Source organism: Lathyrus oleraceus, chromosome 3 (assembly GCF_024323335.1).
Source record: "Lathyrus oleraceus cultivar Zhongwan6 chromosome 3, CAAS_Psat_ZW6_1.0, whole genome shotgun sequence".
NCBI lineage: Eukaryota > Viridiplantae > Streptophyta > Magnoliopsida > Fabales > Fabaceae > Lathyrus > Lathyrus oleraceus.
In genome coordinates, this window is record NC_066581.1 from 230148858 (window position 1) to 230166275 (window position 17418).

The following is a 17418-nucleotide window of genomic DNA, read 5'->3' on the forward strand; positions in this document are numbered from 1 at the left end:
GAAACACAAGAAACTTGGTTGTTCAGATGACCCAGACCATAGATGTATCCATAATCACAACACCATGACTTTGGATCAAAACCAATCCTCATATAAAACCAAAATAAGGTTAGGCCAAGCATGCCAAACAAACATAAAAATTTAGGACCAAAATCGGGGTATGACACACTGTATAAAACATCTTCTCCACACTGGTAATAAACCCAATCACCTGGTCCAGCAAATTTCGGGCACATAGGTATTTAATCCTCTTCTACCTTGAATACCTGAAAAGCTTCCGTAATTCTTGTATTCAGGTCCAAGAAGATTAAATAGGGGAAGCTGTTGTACCCCTAAATTTGCCTCCCCATTTTTTCCATATCTCCATCCAACCAGTTGGCTAGGGTTTAGTTGCATACATTAATAACTCATGCATAAGCACCATTCATTCCTTCAATGGATTACCATGGATTCCAAATGCCTGGCATGTGAAGCTAGGGTTTGCTTGTGTATTAACTTGAAAGGTGTGACTTGGACTTACACCAAGGCTCAGGGGCCTCCAAAACCCTAATCTCTTGATGATGGAGGTATGGGTTCAATAGAGAAATATCCAGGCAATCCCCAAAGCTCTCTAACCCTAATGCTTAAAGATTTGGTCATGAAGCTTTGGGTTTGTTTGTGAAGCATCTTGATTGATTCAAAGCTTCAACATGCCTCAAATAACCCCAACCAAGGAGGATTTGGTTTAAAGGTATCTTACAACTTGATTCTTCATCTAGATGGTCTCCAAACCCTAGTTCCACCCAATTCATCATCCATTGTGTGCTTGGCCATTGCCCATCATAATTCCTTGTATTTGGTTCATTCATGTTGAGGCCATCTAAGTCTACTTCATGGCATTTCAATACCTAGTGTTGGGTTCATGGATCTTTAGTCATGGGTTTATCCTAGTCATTCATGTTCACCCAAAGTCATATGCTTAGTTCATTTCAATCATGACCATTCAAGATTAAGTCACATTCATTCAAGACCATTTCCTAACCAATTCTAATCCATTATATTGAAGATTCAATTCCATACAAAATCCATTTCATTCAAAAAAAAGACTTCAAATTCCATTACAAAGCAATAAGATGTCCATTACATGAAATTTCATAAATTTTGGCAACTTTGACCAAAGTGTTGACCTTGGTCAACAATTGACTTTTTGGTCAACTTTGAACAAATTTAACTCACATCCCCTAAACCTAATCCTATTTACTTCATCCTAATCTCCCATTTCAATGTCATGACCAAGGTGTCCATGAATAAAAGCCATCATTTGCATCATGTTTTGTTTGTTTTTCATGATATGCAACATTGCCTTGAAACCATGACCATATCCTCACCTTGCTACTATGCCAATCCACATGCCTTGATAAACCTGCAATTAACACTGCATTGGATTTAGATTCAGCACAGAACAGGAATGGAAGCCATGACATTCTCACACAAAACCTGCTACATATCATTGCCTTACCTTAAACCTTTGGAGTTTGATTTGACCATTAATTTCTATCTTGCCTAATTTGCACCAACCAAATCATGACCAACATAAAAGCCAAGCCATGAAGTAAAGCCATGTGTTAGTTGCCAATGCCCAAGCCAAAACCTGTTATGAAAGCACAACCATTTTCATTCATGGAAGCATGCCAAGACATATTTTGAGCTAGTCATGCATACCATCTGAACCTACACCAGTGCAGACAACAACCTATCTGCAAGTCAACCAACCCAAACCTGCAGATGGCATTGCAAATAACTGCACTAATAGGACTAAAGCTAAACACAACATGGCAACAGACTGCAACCAGGGCCAGGCATACACCATATGCATAATGGGAGGTTTCAACATAGTTTGAACCTGAGGCATGTCATGATATTAATCTAGCAGTAAGCATCTCAAGAACAATGCACCACTACTGTAGAAAAACCCATGTTGCAGCATCTGAGTCAAGTGGCAGAGAACACAAGTTAGCAGCTTACAATGCTACCTACTACAACATATCATGAGCACAGTAAATTGCTTCCAAACTACAACCATTCACCACAAACCAACACCAATTTATGAACCTGCAAATACATTAGTCCAAGCTAGGATTGAAATTGCATCTTGCAACGACATGATCCATCACATACTGCACATCTAAAATAACTCATCACAAGCATCGTGTTGCAACCATTTTGAAGACATTAGCAAACCAAAGCAAAAGGGAAATGCAGGGTTAAAACTATAATTACCTGGTGCAGAATCACAGGAAACCAGGGTTGCACATCAAGGTCAACAGAAGCATGTAATACAAGCCAAGTGAATCAATTCCATTACCAAGTGTTTAAAGCTAAACTGGAATAAAAAAGTTTAAATTAATACAACACCACCATGCCAAGTGCAGAATTCATGTATCCTGCAAAACCCAAGTATGCAATGCATAAGAAGTAGCCATACAAAATTGATTCAAACATTGGCATACCATAGTAAACTAACAAGCATCATGGCAAGCCATCATCACTTACCATGAACCTGCAGCCTGCCAACCATGTAAAAACCATCTGCAACTAATATGACCTACAGTACAACATGAAGTTCATAAAACATCCAAATTCTACAGAACCTAACCACAAACATTGCAACCTACAATCATCAAGTCCAACAACCTAGCAAATGCAACATGACCATACAACTGACAAAAACCTTCAAGCAGAATATTCCAGGTGCCAAGCCACAATTCTGTTGCACCATGAGCCAATGCATGCTTGCCATGGGCCATACCTGCCTAGCATCCCACCTACAACATACAAAACTTGGCAACATTAACATGAAACACTCAGACCAAGTCACAAATGCATCAAGCCATACACACTAGTCATGGACCTACAATACCAAACATATCATGAGCTAACCTACCATGTCCTACAAACCATTCTGCACACCATACAAACTCTAAATCCAGCTTGACATTGTCAGACATGAATACAAGACTAACAAGCGATGGTACAACAACACCATCAAACAAACCACAACAAATCTGCAGCAGGCAAGTTGGAAGTCAATCATGCAACAACCTAATGCTGCAACATCCCAAAAAAAATCTACAACAATCAAAGACAACCTAGCAATGAACACAAACTTAAGAGGAGCATAACAATTCAACTCACCATCCCCAAATCAAAACTTTTGCAGCATAAGGGAAGCAATCCATCTTGATCAATCAACCAAGTTTCCCTGTTTTGCCTCCATCTGAATGCCAAGCTGGAAGTGTCAAGCATCATGCATCAACCAAAAGTGGTAACCTGCACCTCCATTTGAACATCTATGCTGAGGCAACACAACAAACCTGCAATGGAACATATCATAATACAAACCAATCAACAAATCTAACAAGGCCAAGGTGCATTGAAACCAAGCATGAAATTGACAAAACTAGAATCATTCACAGCAAAGTATCCACCATAGACCAAGATAAATCCTAACCTATCGAACCTAATTGTAAAGACTAATAAAACTCGATACAGAAAAGGGCTAAGTATCATCCAAAGTGAATTACAAACTGCAATGCATAACAGCAACACTAACACGACATAACAGGCCCAACCAATCATCATTTAAACGAATGGACCAATACCACTTAAGTGCAACCTGTTCAACCAGTCATTACTAAATCCTTTGGAGTTCATATCCATTTAAGTAACAACCTGCAGAGCCAGTCAAAAGTCTCAATTCATTCACATTAACCAACTTAACTAACTAAGTCGGTTCTAACTAACTGAGTTTTTATAATTGACTCAGTGAGTTGAGTCCAACTAACTCCTAACCTGAATCTAATCCTAATTCCAAAGCTATCTCAATCCAAACCTAATGCCTATTTAATCAGATTTATCATCATCATTTGAGGACCCTTGGCCATTTGCACGAATTGAATCTCTCTACAACCTATTCCCTCACCCTCACCAGAGCTCTATTCTCTTCCAAAAGCATTTGAAGCTTCACATTGAAGCTCCAACTTTGCCTGATCTAATCCATAATGTTCATCACTTCCATTGTTCTGAGCCAAAGAAAGGAAGAAGAAGACAAAGGAAGAAGAAGATGAAGGAACCAGATCCAGGGAACTTACCGGCGAATTCTCCGATCATCTTCTCCGGTATGTCATTTTCCATTTCGTGTCCTTTTCTTACTCTGAGCACGCCAAGGTGTAGTATCTATGATAGGAAGTAGAAGCCCCATGGTAATAAGGTTTGATTCACACCATGAGCCATGTAATTAAACTAGTAGATAATTAGGGTTCTTCCCTTTATCTGCTCGAATCGACCACCACAAAGACCATCTCCCAATCCTATCCCCATATCCGTGTTTATCTCATCTTAGGGTGTCCATTGGTGGTAACTTCCTAGGGTTAGGCCATTGTCGGTGTCGGCGACAGACATCATCGCAGTGCTTCAAGGCGGACGAATGGTGATCCCTTAGAAGAAATTAGCGTGCGTTTTGAAATTTGTTTTGGGTCTGTTGACTTAGACAAGTCAACAGAAGTGAGAAGTGGGCTTTAGTGTTAGGGCCCATGAGAATTTGCTTTCCATGCACCAAACGTTCTTGATACACCCCCTATTCTTTTTAAAAGAAATGAAAACGGGCTTCATCAGGCCCATTAATGTTTTCATTGATTCACTTACCTTTCACTACTACACCCCCATCTGTGAGAAAGAAGGAAGTGGCCTCGGGCCCAGATGTGGCCCATGCTCGTTTTTGTTCCTTATGCCTTTTTATTGGAACTTTACTCCCTGTGCCAAAAACAGCCTTGGGCTCAGGATGAAGCCCATTAATCCAATTCTGATTACACTCCCAGTTTCAATTCATACCCTTTTTTAATTACATTTTTCTTTTGTTTTTTTAATTGAATTTTTAGAATAACCTTAGACTAATTAGATTAATTTTTACCATGGGGCATTAAGTCCTGATTGTAGAATTTGGTTAGCACAATATTTGATTACTTCCATTAGAATTAATTAGTTCTTTCATTAGAAGTTACTTAGGAATTTTAATTAGATTAAAATTAGGCTTTACTTGACTTTAGAATTGAATAAATTTATAAACATTTGGTTAGCATAGATTTTAGAACTCAATCAATTTTTAGGTTTTAATTAGAAGTAAATCCTTTAGACCATGAATAAAATTAGGTATATTTTGGGAAATGACCATTTTGCCCCTCATGGGCTTATTTTGATCTTTTGTGTTGAAATTTGCATGCTCCCCTTAGGATTAGAATTCAATCATTTCCTAATAATTGTAGGACTTAACATAGAATTTTAATCCTGACTTTGATCAACTTTGACATGCTCCCTTAGGATTTCTAATCTAATTTAGAATATTCGATCAAGTTCTAATGCATGATCCCTCAGGATAGTTTCTAACAAGTACTAACTTCAACTAGATCCAAAATTAGGTCCCCCCCAAAACTAAAACCAAACCCCCGATTAAATTGATCAAAAGCGATTTTGATTAATTAAATCCTTTGAACTTGTATAATCCCCCAGTCTAATTTGAGTGACCAAAAGACCCTTGGTCACTTAATAAGACTTTTCTTCCAAGCTGTGGAGCTCAAGGCCTCAAGACAAGATCTTCAATCAAGGCATCCTCAGTTATACCAAGCAGCGGATTATTCAAGCACATCAAAGGTGGCGTTTTCAACACTTGTTAAGTCAAAGTTAAAAGAGTGTGACACGAGCCTTAAGCAATAGAGAATGAGTGGGACTGGAGTATTCCTACCCCCATTCTGAGTATCTTTGGGTATGGGACGTATGACCCAACACTCATCGTATTCACCTCTGTTCATAGACTTTATCCCAATTCTAATCATAAAATTTACAAGTCTCTCTTCACAAAAGCAAAAACAACAAAAGCAAGGACCACTTCAACACCTTATCAATCATGAATCAAGTTGTACGATACGAGCCTTAAGTAATGGAGAAGGAGTGGGATTGGAGTATTCCTACCCCATTCTGAGTATCTTTGGGTATGAGACGTATGACCTAGCGCTCATCGTATTCACCTCTATTCATAGACTTTAGTACGATTAGAATCTAACGATTGATAAAGTCTTCATCTTCCATGCAAGAAGCAACTACAAAGACTCTTTTCTCTCCACTTTAAAGTTAGTGTGATTCTCATCATCCAGTAACTATCAAGTCTATCTATTCCTCATTCTATTCAATTCTTAATCATTCCATTCTAACCGCTTCAATCTCAATCATCCATTTCTTCTTGCCTCTAATCCATTTCTTTTCGCCAAGGAAACCAACACCAGTTGGGTCAAGAGCAGAGTTAGTGAGGTCTTCTTGTCGTTTCCGCCCGAACCATCCATGAACCTCCAATCTCCTGAGCTAGAGAACCAGCCAAATTTTGAGGTGGACAAATTGAAGAAGGTTATCAAGACTCTAGAAAAAGAAAATGTCGATCTCAAATCTAAGCTTGCTAAGATCTCATTGGAGAAAGAGACCTTGAAATTTAATCTGAATCAGAAGAGAGACTGAGTTCGTCAAGCCGATGATGAGGTACAGACAGAGGTTTTCAAAAGACTCAAAGTGGATGACACCCTTAAAGGAACTTATGCCAGTCTGACGACCAAAAAGAAGCGGTTAGTCGAAGCCCAATACCGAGTTGGTAAAGCAGAACTAGAACACATGGAGCAAATGAAGAAACTTCAAAGCCTTCTAGAAGCTTGTAAGAAGGAGTTTAAGGATGAAAGAAGCCGCAACAAACAGCTATAATTCACCCTTCGCCAAAACCAGTATGAGCTGAATCAGAGGCTAAAAAGAGATCCAAGAGCTGAAGGAGCAATCACATGGGAACTTGAAAGACAATAATATACAGTTGAACAAGCATCCTAAAGACCCCCTCCAACCGAGGGAAGATAATCGTGAACAACATTACAAGCAAGCCAGATCACGACCCCCCACCAGAAGGGAGTGCGATGTTGGGAAGGTGGGGCGCCGACCTGTCTCCCAAATCTCAGGCTTACTAGTTGTTATCCAATTGCTTCTAGTCGCTTGTAATTCACTAGATTGAGGTCTGATACGATTGATGTGATCTTCTTGTAGCGGATGGGCATTTCCTCGATGTATTTGTATTCTGTTTTATTGACATGGAATAAAAGAGTTTCTCGATTATTGGCTTCATAAACTATCTCTCTTTATTCGCTTTATAATTGCTTGTGTTAAATGAACTCGCGGATTCCTTGGAATTGTTTCCTTTACAAAAAATAATAATAATAATGTTGAATTCCCATATCAAATCTTTTTGCATACATACATGCATCCACACATTTACTTGCCAAAACGGTTCCCATGGATGTTTGGGGTGTTAATACCTTCCCCTTGCATAACCGACATCCTTACCCAGTATATCTCTTTCCCCCGGGTTTTATCGATGTTTTCCCTTCCCTTTGGGGATAAATAAAGTTCGATGGCGACTCTGTTGTATGTTCGAGCGTGCGATATGTTTGGGTATATTTCCGCTAGCTTCAGACGGTACCACCCAATCTCGGCATCATAAGAAAAACAACAACAAAAAATAGATTCAACATAATATATTTAACATTTTAGATAAATCACTAAAATCCTATTTATCCAGATAAAACACTATTTTAGCATACCGCAACGATCTCAACCATCTTTTTCCTGCGAAGTTTCCTCTCATATGCTAATACATCTTCCAACTTATTATTGTACAACACCTCTAAATATTTCGACTATTTCTTTTGTGATTTGCGTTCACTTGTGTAGCGGTGTATTCGTTACTATATGATCTATTGATTAAATCATAAGCAAAGCATACAAAGATAGAGTCGCCACCGCACTTTTATTTATCCAAAGGACTGGCTAAAAAGCGAACAAAAGCCTAAGACGTTTTACGCGTAGAAAACTAATAAAAAGATCAGAGAGTCTGGGTAAGGGGTAAATTACGCAACGGGAAGGTGTTAGGCACCCACTGCGTCCTAGGTACTCCTAGGGAGCCCTTTTCACACTTATTATACAAAAATTGTTATTTGTTTCGAAATACTATTGTGCAAACATGAATGGGATGGTGAGAAAAGAATGTACAAGTTTTATTGTTTTTGTGTTTGAACGGATGAACCCGTTGCCTACGTACCTTCCATCAAAGGTAAGGATCAAAACGCCGTAGTTCGGCTAAAAGATTTTCAAAAAAGTTTGTGAGTTCAATTTTAAACAATAACACTTAAGGCTTTTCATTATCAAAGGGAGAACACTCAACCAAGACCAACATCCACCATGCGAGGATAGCTTCGACGTACTAGAGGGGTTAACCCTGCTTTCAGTACGGAAGTCTTATAGTCGACTCACTAAGGATAGGGTGAGGTTTACATCAACCACAATGAGAATTGAAACCTATGGCTAATGCATGAAAACATATTAACAATGGACAAAGCCAAAACAATTGAGTGGGTGAAGTTAACTGATTATGATTATTCACAAAAGGAATGTCAAAGTATGATTAAGATTGATTCAAAGAAGTGTTATGAAATGGAGTTTGAAAAGTCAAGGACTTAGGGTCCAGGTTTCTAATTTGAAACAAGTGAGAAGTTTGCACAATAATACTTCAAGTTTTTGAAAGCAATGTGTGAAAAGGTCTAGGACACAATGGGATGAATGGATGAAGATGGAATGTAAAACTTCCTAAGAGGTTCACCTCTTGAAGTCATATAGAGGATGACTCAAGTGCGTCCTTTAGAATAGGCAATGAGCAATAACAAAATAAGCAAACAAGTGATACCGGATGCCACTCAATGGTCTTACTCCAATCTCACGGACAAAGCGGATATCGGATACCAATAGATGGATTTACACCAATCTCCTAAACAAAGAAACAAAGGATGTCGGAAGCCAATAGATGGACTTATTCCAATCTCCTAAAACAAAATGAAACTTGGATACCGGATGCCAATCTATCCGGGCTTATACCAATATCCAACATACGATCATAGGAAAGCAAATGCCAACTTACAGGGACTTATAATTGCATCCTCACATACCACAACAAATGCATCAAGCGAACAAAAGAAGATGAGTAGCCAATGGGATGGTCTTAGACTCACTTCCATATCATAGGAACAATGGCCAAAGGATGGTCTTACAATTGTCCTCCATGGGCAAACAACATAGATATGTCACAAGAACAAATGAAGTGATCATGCACTAATGGGCAAATAATAATGATAAATGCACCAAGCATGCAAGCCAACATGTACAAATGAATTGAACAATCAATCAAACAAAGTCATTTAGCACACTCTATAACCAAACAATCAGGCTCATACAAAGGGTAAGGCATTGAAGCCAACTGTAATAGGGTTAAGGAAGCTCTTAACCTTGCCATTGAGGGGCTAAGGTGAAGCAGATGAAGGGGCATGAGGGGTGTGCCTCATTGCTCTTATCCCTGGGCAGGGAGAGCATTGGATGAAAGAAGATGTGGGAGTTCAGAAAGTAGGAATTCTCTCCACAGATTATTGACTCGATAGATCTTGGGCTTTTACTCACTATGCATCAACACATGTGGTGTGAGCAAGGTGAGAGACTCACAGAATAGTAGGAAATAGGTTACATATCTCTTGGGTTCTACCAATTGCCTTATTCAGAAGGACTTTTCCTGCTTAGGACAAACATAAACAAGCACAAACATCGCCTCTTAAGGAGGACTTCAGACAGTTGCCTGGCTAAGTAACAAGCCAGGTCTTCCAGACTACATGGAGACAAGAGAGTCTACCTCAATGCTAATGCTTAGCAAGCAAAGCAATGCAAGTTCTTAAGAGAACTGAGCAACTAAGGGTACCTGAAATCAATCAAATATAATCAGCATCCCAATCACAAAATCTAAACAACAACATAAGAAGCAGCAGACAATGTACAATCAAACAATGTAAAGCACAAAGCTCAAAGCTCAAGTGAGCCAAGCCCTACAAAAACAAGACAAGTTAGTTAACATCAAATGAAACAACTCATACAACTTGCATTAATCTCCTTAAAGCAAATGCTTCTTCAACCTGAAAAGCAAGCTCAAACATGAGTAACAAGACCACTAGGCCAAGCCTAGGGTCAAAAGGAGGTAAAAAATTTAAAACAGCAAATAAAAAATGATCAAAACCAAGATTAATCAATTAAGAAGAAAGTCTAATTGGTCTCATAGCAAAACAATGCACCAAATTCATTTCATGCACAATTTAGGTCAAAGTAGGCAAGATGGAAGCACATATGAGCAAACAGCATGATCACATCCAAACAAATACCAAAACAGCTCAATAAATTCCAAAAAATTTCCAGTCTAAACAGAACACATTCAATGAGCATCATATCAAATTTCATGCTATTTGGATAAGAGGAAGTAGGTCAATGAAATTCAGAAAGTCATGGTATGCAAAAACCAACCCAAACTAGGTCACAATTTATGTATTAGCTTCAAGCAATTGTAAAACAGTGAGAACAAATGGGAAATGAATGGGACCAAAGCCACAGTGAAGCTAAACATGTTAAGAAACACTCCATCAAACTTCATCTTCATATGATAAGGTATGAGAATTTTACAAGTCATGGAAGTTGACTACTCAAGCAAAGCCCTAAAAAGACTAAACAGCAAACAAAAATACCAATCAAATAGGAAATGGATCAACAAATCCTACAAAACATCATGGTGAAACTAAACATGCATATGATATCACATGCAAAAATTCAGAGCCATAGGCACAGCATAAGCATGAAAAATAAAATCATGAACACAGCATAACATAGTGTGACACATACTGTCACACTCATGAAGATCACATCATATCTCTCTAACCAGGGACTCAAAAATAACAAAATATACATCAAAATCACCAGGCATGAGTCAAGAACAAGCATGTGAAATTTCATTCATTTTGGAGCAAGCATGATTATTTTATGATCAATATGGCAAAACATACATACAATGCACACATGTCAAAGATCATTAGACAAAACCAAAAATTCACCAGGCACAACTTTAATTACCATGCCTAAAAAAAACTAGAGGAAATTTGGAGATTAACAAAAAAATTCCCATCCAATTTGGATTAGGGATGAATTAAATATGATTTTTGGAAGATTGATTAAGAAGTGAAATATTTATTTAAGTTTAAAATGAATTTAATTAAGCGCAGTGGCATTTTCGTAATTACTTGAACCAGGGACTAAAACGCTGCAGTTTCATTAAACTGCATGGCGCGTTGCTATTGGTCGGTTTGAGCGGTAAACGGAATTCAAACGCGAGGCCAAGGAATACAGGATCAAACAGCCTCTTTTTCCAGAATTTCACGAGCTTCATCATTGTTCTTCATGTTCTTGATGAACATGAACAAATTTCAACCAAAACGCGCATGCCATATATGGTTCTCTCCGTCTTTCCACGTAGATCATGGATATGGTAATGAAAATGTCCAGAAGTTCACACACAAAGAGATACGATCAAAAAATGTTTTGACATGCAATCTTTGATTCCAAATATCTTGATGAATAATGGACGAAATCACGCGATTCAAACACCAAATTACTCTATGTTCAAGGATCTATCTAAACCACATGTCAATTCTAACAATTAGAGGATGCGAAAATCTCACCTTCTTGATGTGCAGTGTGGAATCCTTGCTCATTTTGCCTCGAATTGTAAAAACAGATGTAGTATATTGCTCAGGAAGACGATTGGTGATGATTTCTCAGCTCAACAATGCACGAACATGAAGAATTTGCCAATTGCCATTGAAGAGCTCAAGGTTGCACAGTGAGAATTGGCACGGTTTTCTTCCTCAATCTTGCTCAACAGTCCTCCCAAATTACCTGCCAATGATGATTCAACAAAGAACTAGCAAAAAAAATTGGTGAATTCTTGATGAATTGATGCAAAAGAGTTTTTGTGAAAATGGAGAAAAGTGAGAGAATTTGAGAATTTTTGTGATTTGATCCGAATTGTGATTATCGATCCCTTCAATTCTGTTAGAATTAGGCTTTTATACATGCTCTTAATCCATCCTTTAATCATGATTAAGCAAAATTGGATGATTAGTGAATGTGCACATTATGCCATTTTGGCCAATTTTGCCCTTATGCATCTTGAACCAATGTAACAGTAGTTTCTCACTTGAGGCAAACCATAAATCTCATTTGGAAATGATTGGAATTGGTTTCATGTGAAAACTCCTTGTATTTTGAAATTTGGCCTTTTTTCCCACCAATTTCTAAATTGTCCACTTGAAAAATGACCTTTTTATGTGAAGGCATTTGGTGAAATGTGATGATGGATTTGGATAGTACACATCAAATGTGGTTTGCTCAAAGAAGAACCATCCAATTTAGCCATTCCATGTGAAAGTTATGCCACTTTGAATTTAGGCATTTTCTGAAAATGATTGGACCATATCTTGCCAACCACACATGGGAATTTCATGTTCTTGGACTTTTTGGAAAGGTAAGAACAAGATCTTCAACTTTCATGTTGGACAAATTTTGATTTGAAACTTGTATGATGAAGTAATTTTGAGGAGAAAAACTTTCCATTTTTGGTAGGTGAGAGTTACAGGGCATTTCCATTTTTGGAAACTTTTTGTCTGACTTCAATTCCTTCAACCTTGATCTTTGAAATGCCAAATGAGGCTCATATGGACATGAATGAGACACTTCAAACCATCTCACACTTTCCAATTCCTGATTAAATGCACAGTTGACCACAGTTGACTTTTCTAGGGTTTTGGTTGACTGAGCCATGTTCTGATGAATTCCAAGCCTCTTTCTCTTGAGATCTTGGTTCCAAATGATATCACAACTTAAATGAACTCTTTATGAATGATCATGGTGTCCAAATTCTTCAAGAATGGCCACCATCCATTGCTCAATGCCTGATTTGAGTGTTTTGACCTAGTTAGCTTCATCTGCAAGTAACATGGTTAGATGACAATATTTTTGTACTTTTGGTTAGTAAACAAATGAAAAGCAATGATATACAAATGTAATACATGCTTGGTGATCAAGAACCACACTCACAAGGTATCCCACCCACTAGGAGGGAAGCTAGGGTATGCAATGATCCTTGAGGCCATGATATGATATGATATGGGCCATGAGGGATCTTAGGGCCAAAATTGGGGTCTTACAGATGCCCCTATTTAAGGTCATTCTAACCGGAGAAGCGAAGTTTAGAAATCTTCATCTCGACGCGGTAGAATGAGCTTAAATAACAGTAATGAGACAAATTTTGATCCCTAAGAGACCTCATGATGCAAATGTATGCATGCAAAAGAGCAATTCTGTGGGGAATATGATTCACACAGAAGAAAAGACGATCCATCAGAGTAATACACTCACCAGGAACAGAGACTCTAACAATAATCTTGTAGGGACTCTTATTGGGGATAGTAAAAGAAAAATGCGTGAGCAGGCCACGTCTTGGAGTTGGGGAAAGACAAAACTGACATAGCGTGAACAAGACACGACTCAGATTAGGGAATAACAGAAATCAGACTGGAGACCTCACTGGGGGAAGTGAAGGGCTCACACTGGGGAAAGGAATTCCAAAGGAGAACATCCATTGGAAAGACACAAGCTGACTCCTGGGGAGAAGCAACAGGAAGTTCCATTGGGGAAGCACCAAAGAAACGAGGTGTTACCGGTATAAGGGCAACAAACTCAGGAAGAATGAATATCTAAGACCGGTATAAGGGCGAGAGATATCAATCAACCAAACATCTGAGAAAGACTTGAAAAGGTACATAAACTCAGGAGAATCTGACTCCACAAGGGACCGAGGTCATAATAGGGAGTAGAAAGGAAGGAACACCAGGGATACCGAGGTATATAATAGGTGACCGACCGAAACGTGAATTGGTATATATGCCAAAACACTCATCATCCGAAGGGAGGGCTTGAAAAAGCAAATCGACTTACAGGATGGACATCCGAATCCACAACGGGAAAATGAATCCTACTCAACTGGGGACGCAAACCCAAAGAGTACATGAGATATAATATCCATTACCGGCAGACCGTGGATAAGAATACTCGCATGAGATATATTATCTATTACCGTCAGAACGTAGATAATAAACTCGCATGGTAAGAAACACCAGAGATACCGAAGCATATAATAGGTGATCTACCGAAACGTGAATTGGTATATATGCCAAAACACTCATCATCCGAAACACAGACTGGTTAAAGGATGGATATTCGATTCTACAAAGAATACGAATCTTACTCGACTGGGGAAAATCAACAAAGGATTCCAACCAAAGAGCGCATGAGACATATTATTCATTACCGGCAGACCGTGAATAATATACTCGAAAGGGAAAAGACACTAGAGATACCGAAGTATATAATAGGCGACTAATCGAAAAGAGAGACAATCGATACCAAGCATCCGGGTAAACGAAAGACAACTCAAAGGGATAAATTGCAAGCATCCGGCAATTATCCATCAACAAAGAATATTCGACTCCGCAAAGGGAAATAACGAATCTTACTCGACAAGGGAAACACGAAAAGGCTTCGACTGAAGAGTGCATGAGATATATTATTCATTACCGGCAGACCGTGAATAACATACTCGCATGGAAGATTATCCACAACCGGTATAAGGGTTAATAAAGGATAAATCAACCGAAAATAAAGGTATCGGGATACCAAACTAGGTATATAATGATGACCAATCAAAGGGAACAACAGACATTACCAATAAGAGGGCAAATGAAAGAAGACTCACTGGGGATAAATTGCAAGCATCCGGCAATTACCCGCAAAAGCTGGGGATGCATTGATATATAATCAATGATCCGGGGAACAAATCACTAGCAAACGGTGAAAAGACCCACTGGCGACTTCAAAAAAGGATAACATTGCAAGCATCCGGCAATGATCCAGAAGACTGATGGGATACAAGTGCTTACTCAAGAGCAACTACCCGAAAGCAAGGAGGAATACCAACATCGAATATTGAATGAAGATAACCCCAAAGGAGAGATTAGGGTTTACATCTACCGAATACGGCGTAGAAGACCGAAAATCTGGCTGAGGAAACAAGAGGTTTAACAATACCGACTACTGGGTAAGAAACCAAAGACTCAGCTAAGGATAAAATTGCTAGCAAACGGCAATTATCCACAAAAGACTTGCTGGGGATATAAGTGCTTATCTGAGCAACTTACCCAAGCAAAGGAAAAGCAATCATCAAAGTATTGAATGAAGATAACCACAAAGAGGGACTTACATCTACCAAAAGAAATTGGATAGAAAACCACAAAGGTAGGACTTACGACTGCTGGTTTGTAGGCAGAAGGCCAAACTCTGGTGGGGATGGAAATATATCACGAATCCGCACGAGAAACAAAATAGGGTTTATAACAAACCACAAACTCTGCTGGAGAGTAAGAAGAACAGGATTTACGACTACCCACTACTAGGTAGAAGACCAACAACTCCTGCCGAGGAATAAAAGGTATATAACCTCCAATTCCGTCAAAAGGGCAAGGAAAATAGGACTTACAACTACCGGTATAAGGGTAGAGGCCCGAAAACTCCGCTGGGGAACAACCCACTGAGGAGCACAAGAACAACTGACAAACGCCAAATCGGGAATATTCCGAAAAGACAGACTGAAGCAAGACACGTCCTAATGAGGATATAACTCAATTAGGAAACTCCATCCCAATATATATGTTGGGAGGAAACGGAAGAAACTGTCATCCACGAGGATGTATCTCAGTCGGGAACTGGCAGGAAAGGACAGACTCTTTCTGCTGATGGGGTTGACTCTATATGGAGAGATTTAACACCCGACATCTGCTAGGGGAGATCTATAAGGAGATCTGTATCACCATAGCAGGGAACAACAAACAAAAGATATATGACAAACAATGCAACATGAGTATCTGAATGTTTATGAACATGCATGAATATGCGGGATTTATGCTTGATGAATGCTGACAAAACAGACATTTCTAACACAACAGGTCCAGGAATCAACGCCCGATACTATACTTCCAGGGGAACAACCAACTGGAAAGCCAATTCTGCTGGAGATCCACATGCTAAGCAGCAAAGATCTGCGGGCACTGCTGGAGAGGCAGAGGATCAGAGATATCAGGAAACACCAAAACTCTGAATGATGAATCAGCAAACAACCCAACTAGGGGTACAGAAGGTCACAACATGCAAAACAGCCACAAAGACCAATCTGTTGGAGAACAAGAGAAATCCCAAGATATCTGCAGGGGATCCCAGTGTCAACTGAGAAACATAAAATGTGCATTGCACAAGCCCGAACTGCTGAGAAGCAACTCCACATAACTCCGCTGGGGAACAATCCACTGAGGGAGAATGTACCACACAAGTAGATTCTGCCACAAGCCACTCTACTCGGGGAGAATATACATAGAAAACTGATCACACAAGTAGATCCTACAATATAAGCCACTCTACTAGGGATCGCAAATAGTCAAGAAATCAATCCATTCTCTGGACGCTAGAGCCAATAACCGACCCTACTGGGGGTTGAAGGAGCGTTCAACAGGCGAAACTGCCACAACCAAATATTCTGCAGACTACGCTGAGGAAAAGATGGATGAAATACTGGGATGTCAACCCAACCAACCACTGTATAGGAAAATAAATCCTGCTCTGCTGAAGAGAAAATAAGCACTCTGATGGAAAGAATAGCAACAACTCCGCGGACGACTGCCGGGGAAAGGGTAAAGTACCGGGTCTCAAACCACTGACTTACCGAGTCTTTCAAAAAGGACAGCGATCGTGCTGAGGCAACAGACAACTCCGCTGGCAACTGCACTATGGGGTGATGGGGTATTAGGGCATCAGACCACTAACCACCAAATCTTTCAAAAGGAGACCGTCCATGCTGAGGGACTACTGCTGGAGAAGAAACTGAGTCTTCAACAACCATTCTGCTCTGGGAATCAAAATCTCAACAGAAGCTCTACTTAGGGAACAACCCTAACAACAGTCTCTGCTTGGGGAACAACCCCAACAACAAAATCTGGAGAAGAAGGATACAGCCAAGCCAGGAATATGAACGAATGTCTTACCTGTTGGAGATCATGCCACCCTCGGGAGCGCTGAGATATCTTTAAGTATCCTTTCATCATTGTGAATATTCACTTTGTTTAAAACAACAATTTTGGAAAATTTATTTGTTTAAAACAATGACATTTTATCAATTAATACATGCAAAACACTTGTTGAATTGAAACAAATAAGAGTGAAAATAATTGGATAAAAGCTCAAATTCATTTGATGGAATGGTAGCCTGCAAATGGCAAGACTCCATGGATCTGTACAAATTTGAAATCAGTGATATATATTGGAAGAGAGCTACATTGA

General features: G+C 39.2%; 1 long non-coding RNA gene across 4 annotated transcripts; it reads right to left on the minus strand.

The window, feature by feature from the left end:
* Nucleotides 1-1123: 1123 nt before the first annotated feature.
* LOC127129105 (uncharacterized) lies at nt 1124-4480 on the minus strand. 4 transcript variants are annotated; one of them, XR_007806167.1, is made up of 6 exons: nt 4131-4480; nt 3175-3353; nt 2533-2804; nt 2092-2423; nt 1499-1966; nt 1124-1402 (listed from the first exon to the last, which is right to left on the minus strand). It is a non-coding gene; the product is annotated as an uncharacterized LOC127129105 (long non-coding RNA). The 4 variants fall into 4 exon arrangements; XR_007806166.1 differs by having other exon boundaries at nt 1499-1630; nt 1702-2423; XR_007806164.1 differs by having other exon boundaries at nt 1499-2423.
* Nucleotides 4481-17418: the final 12938 nt, after the last annotated feature.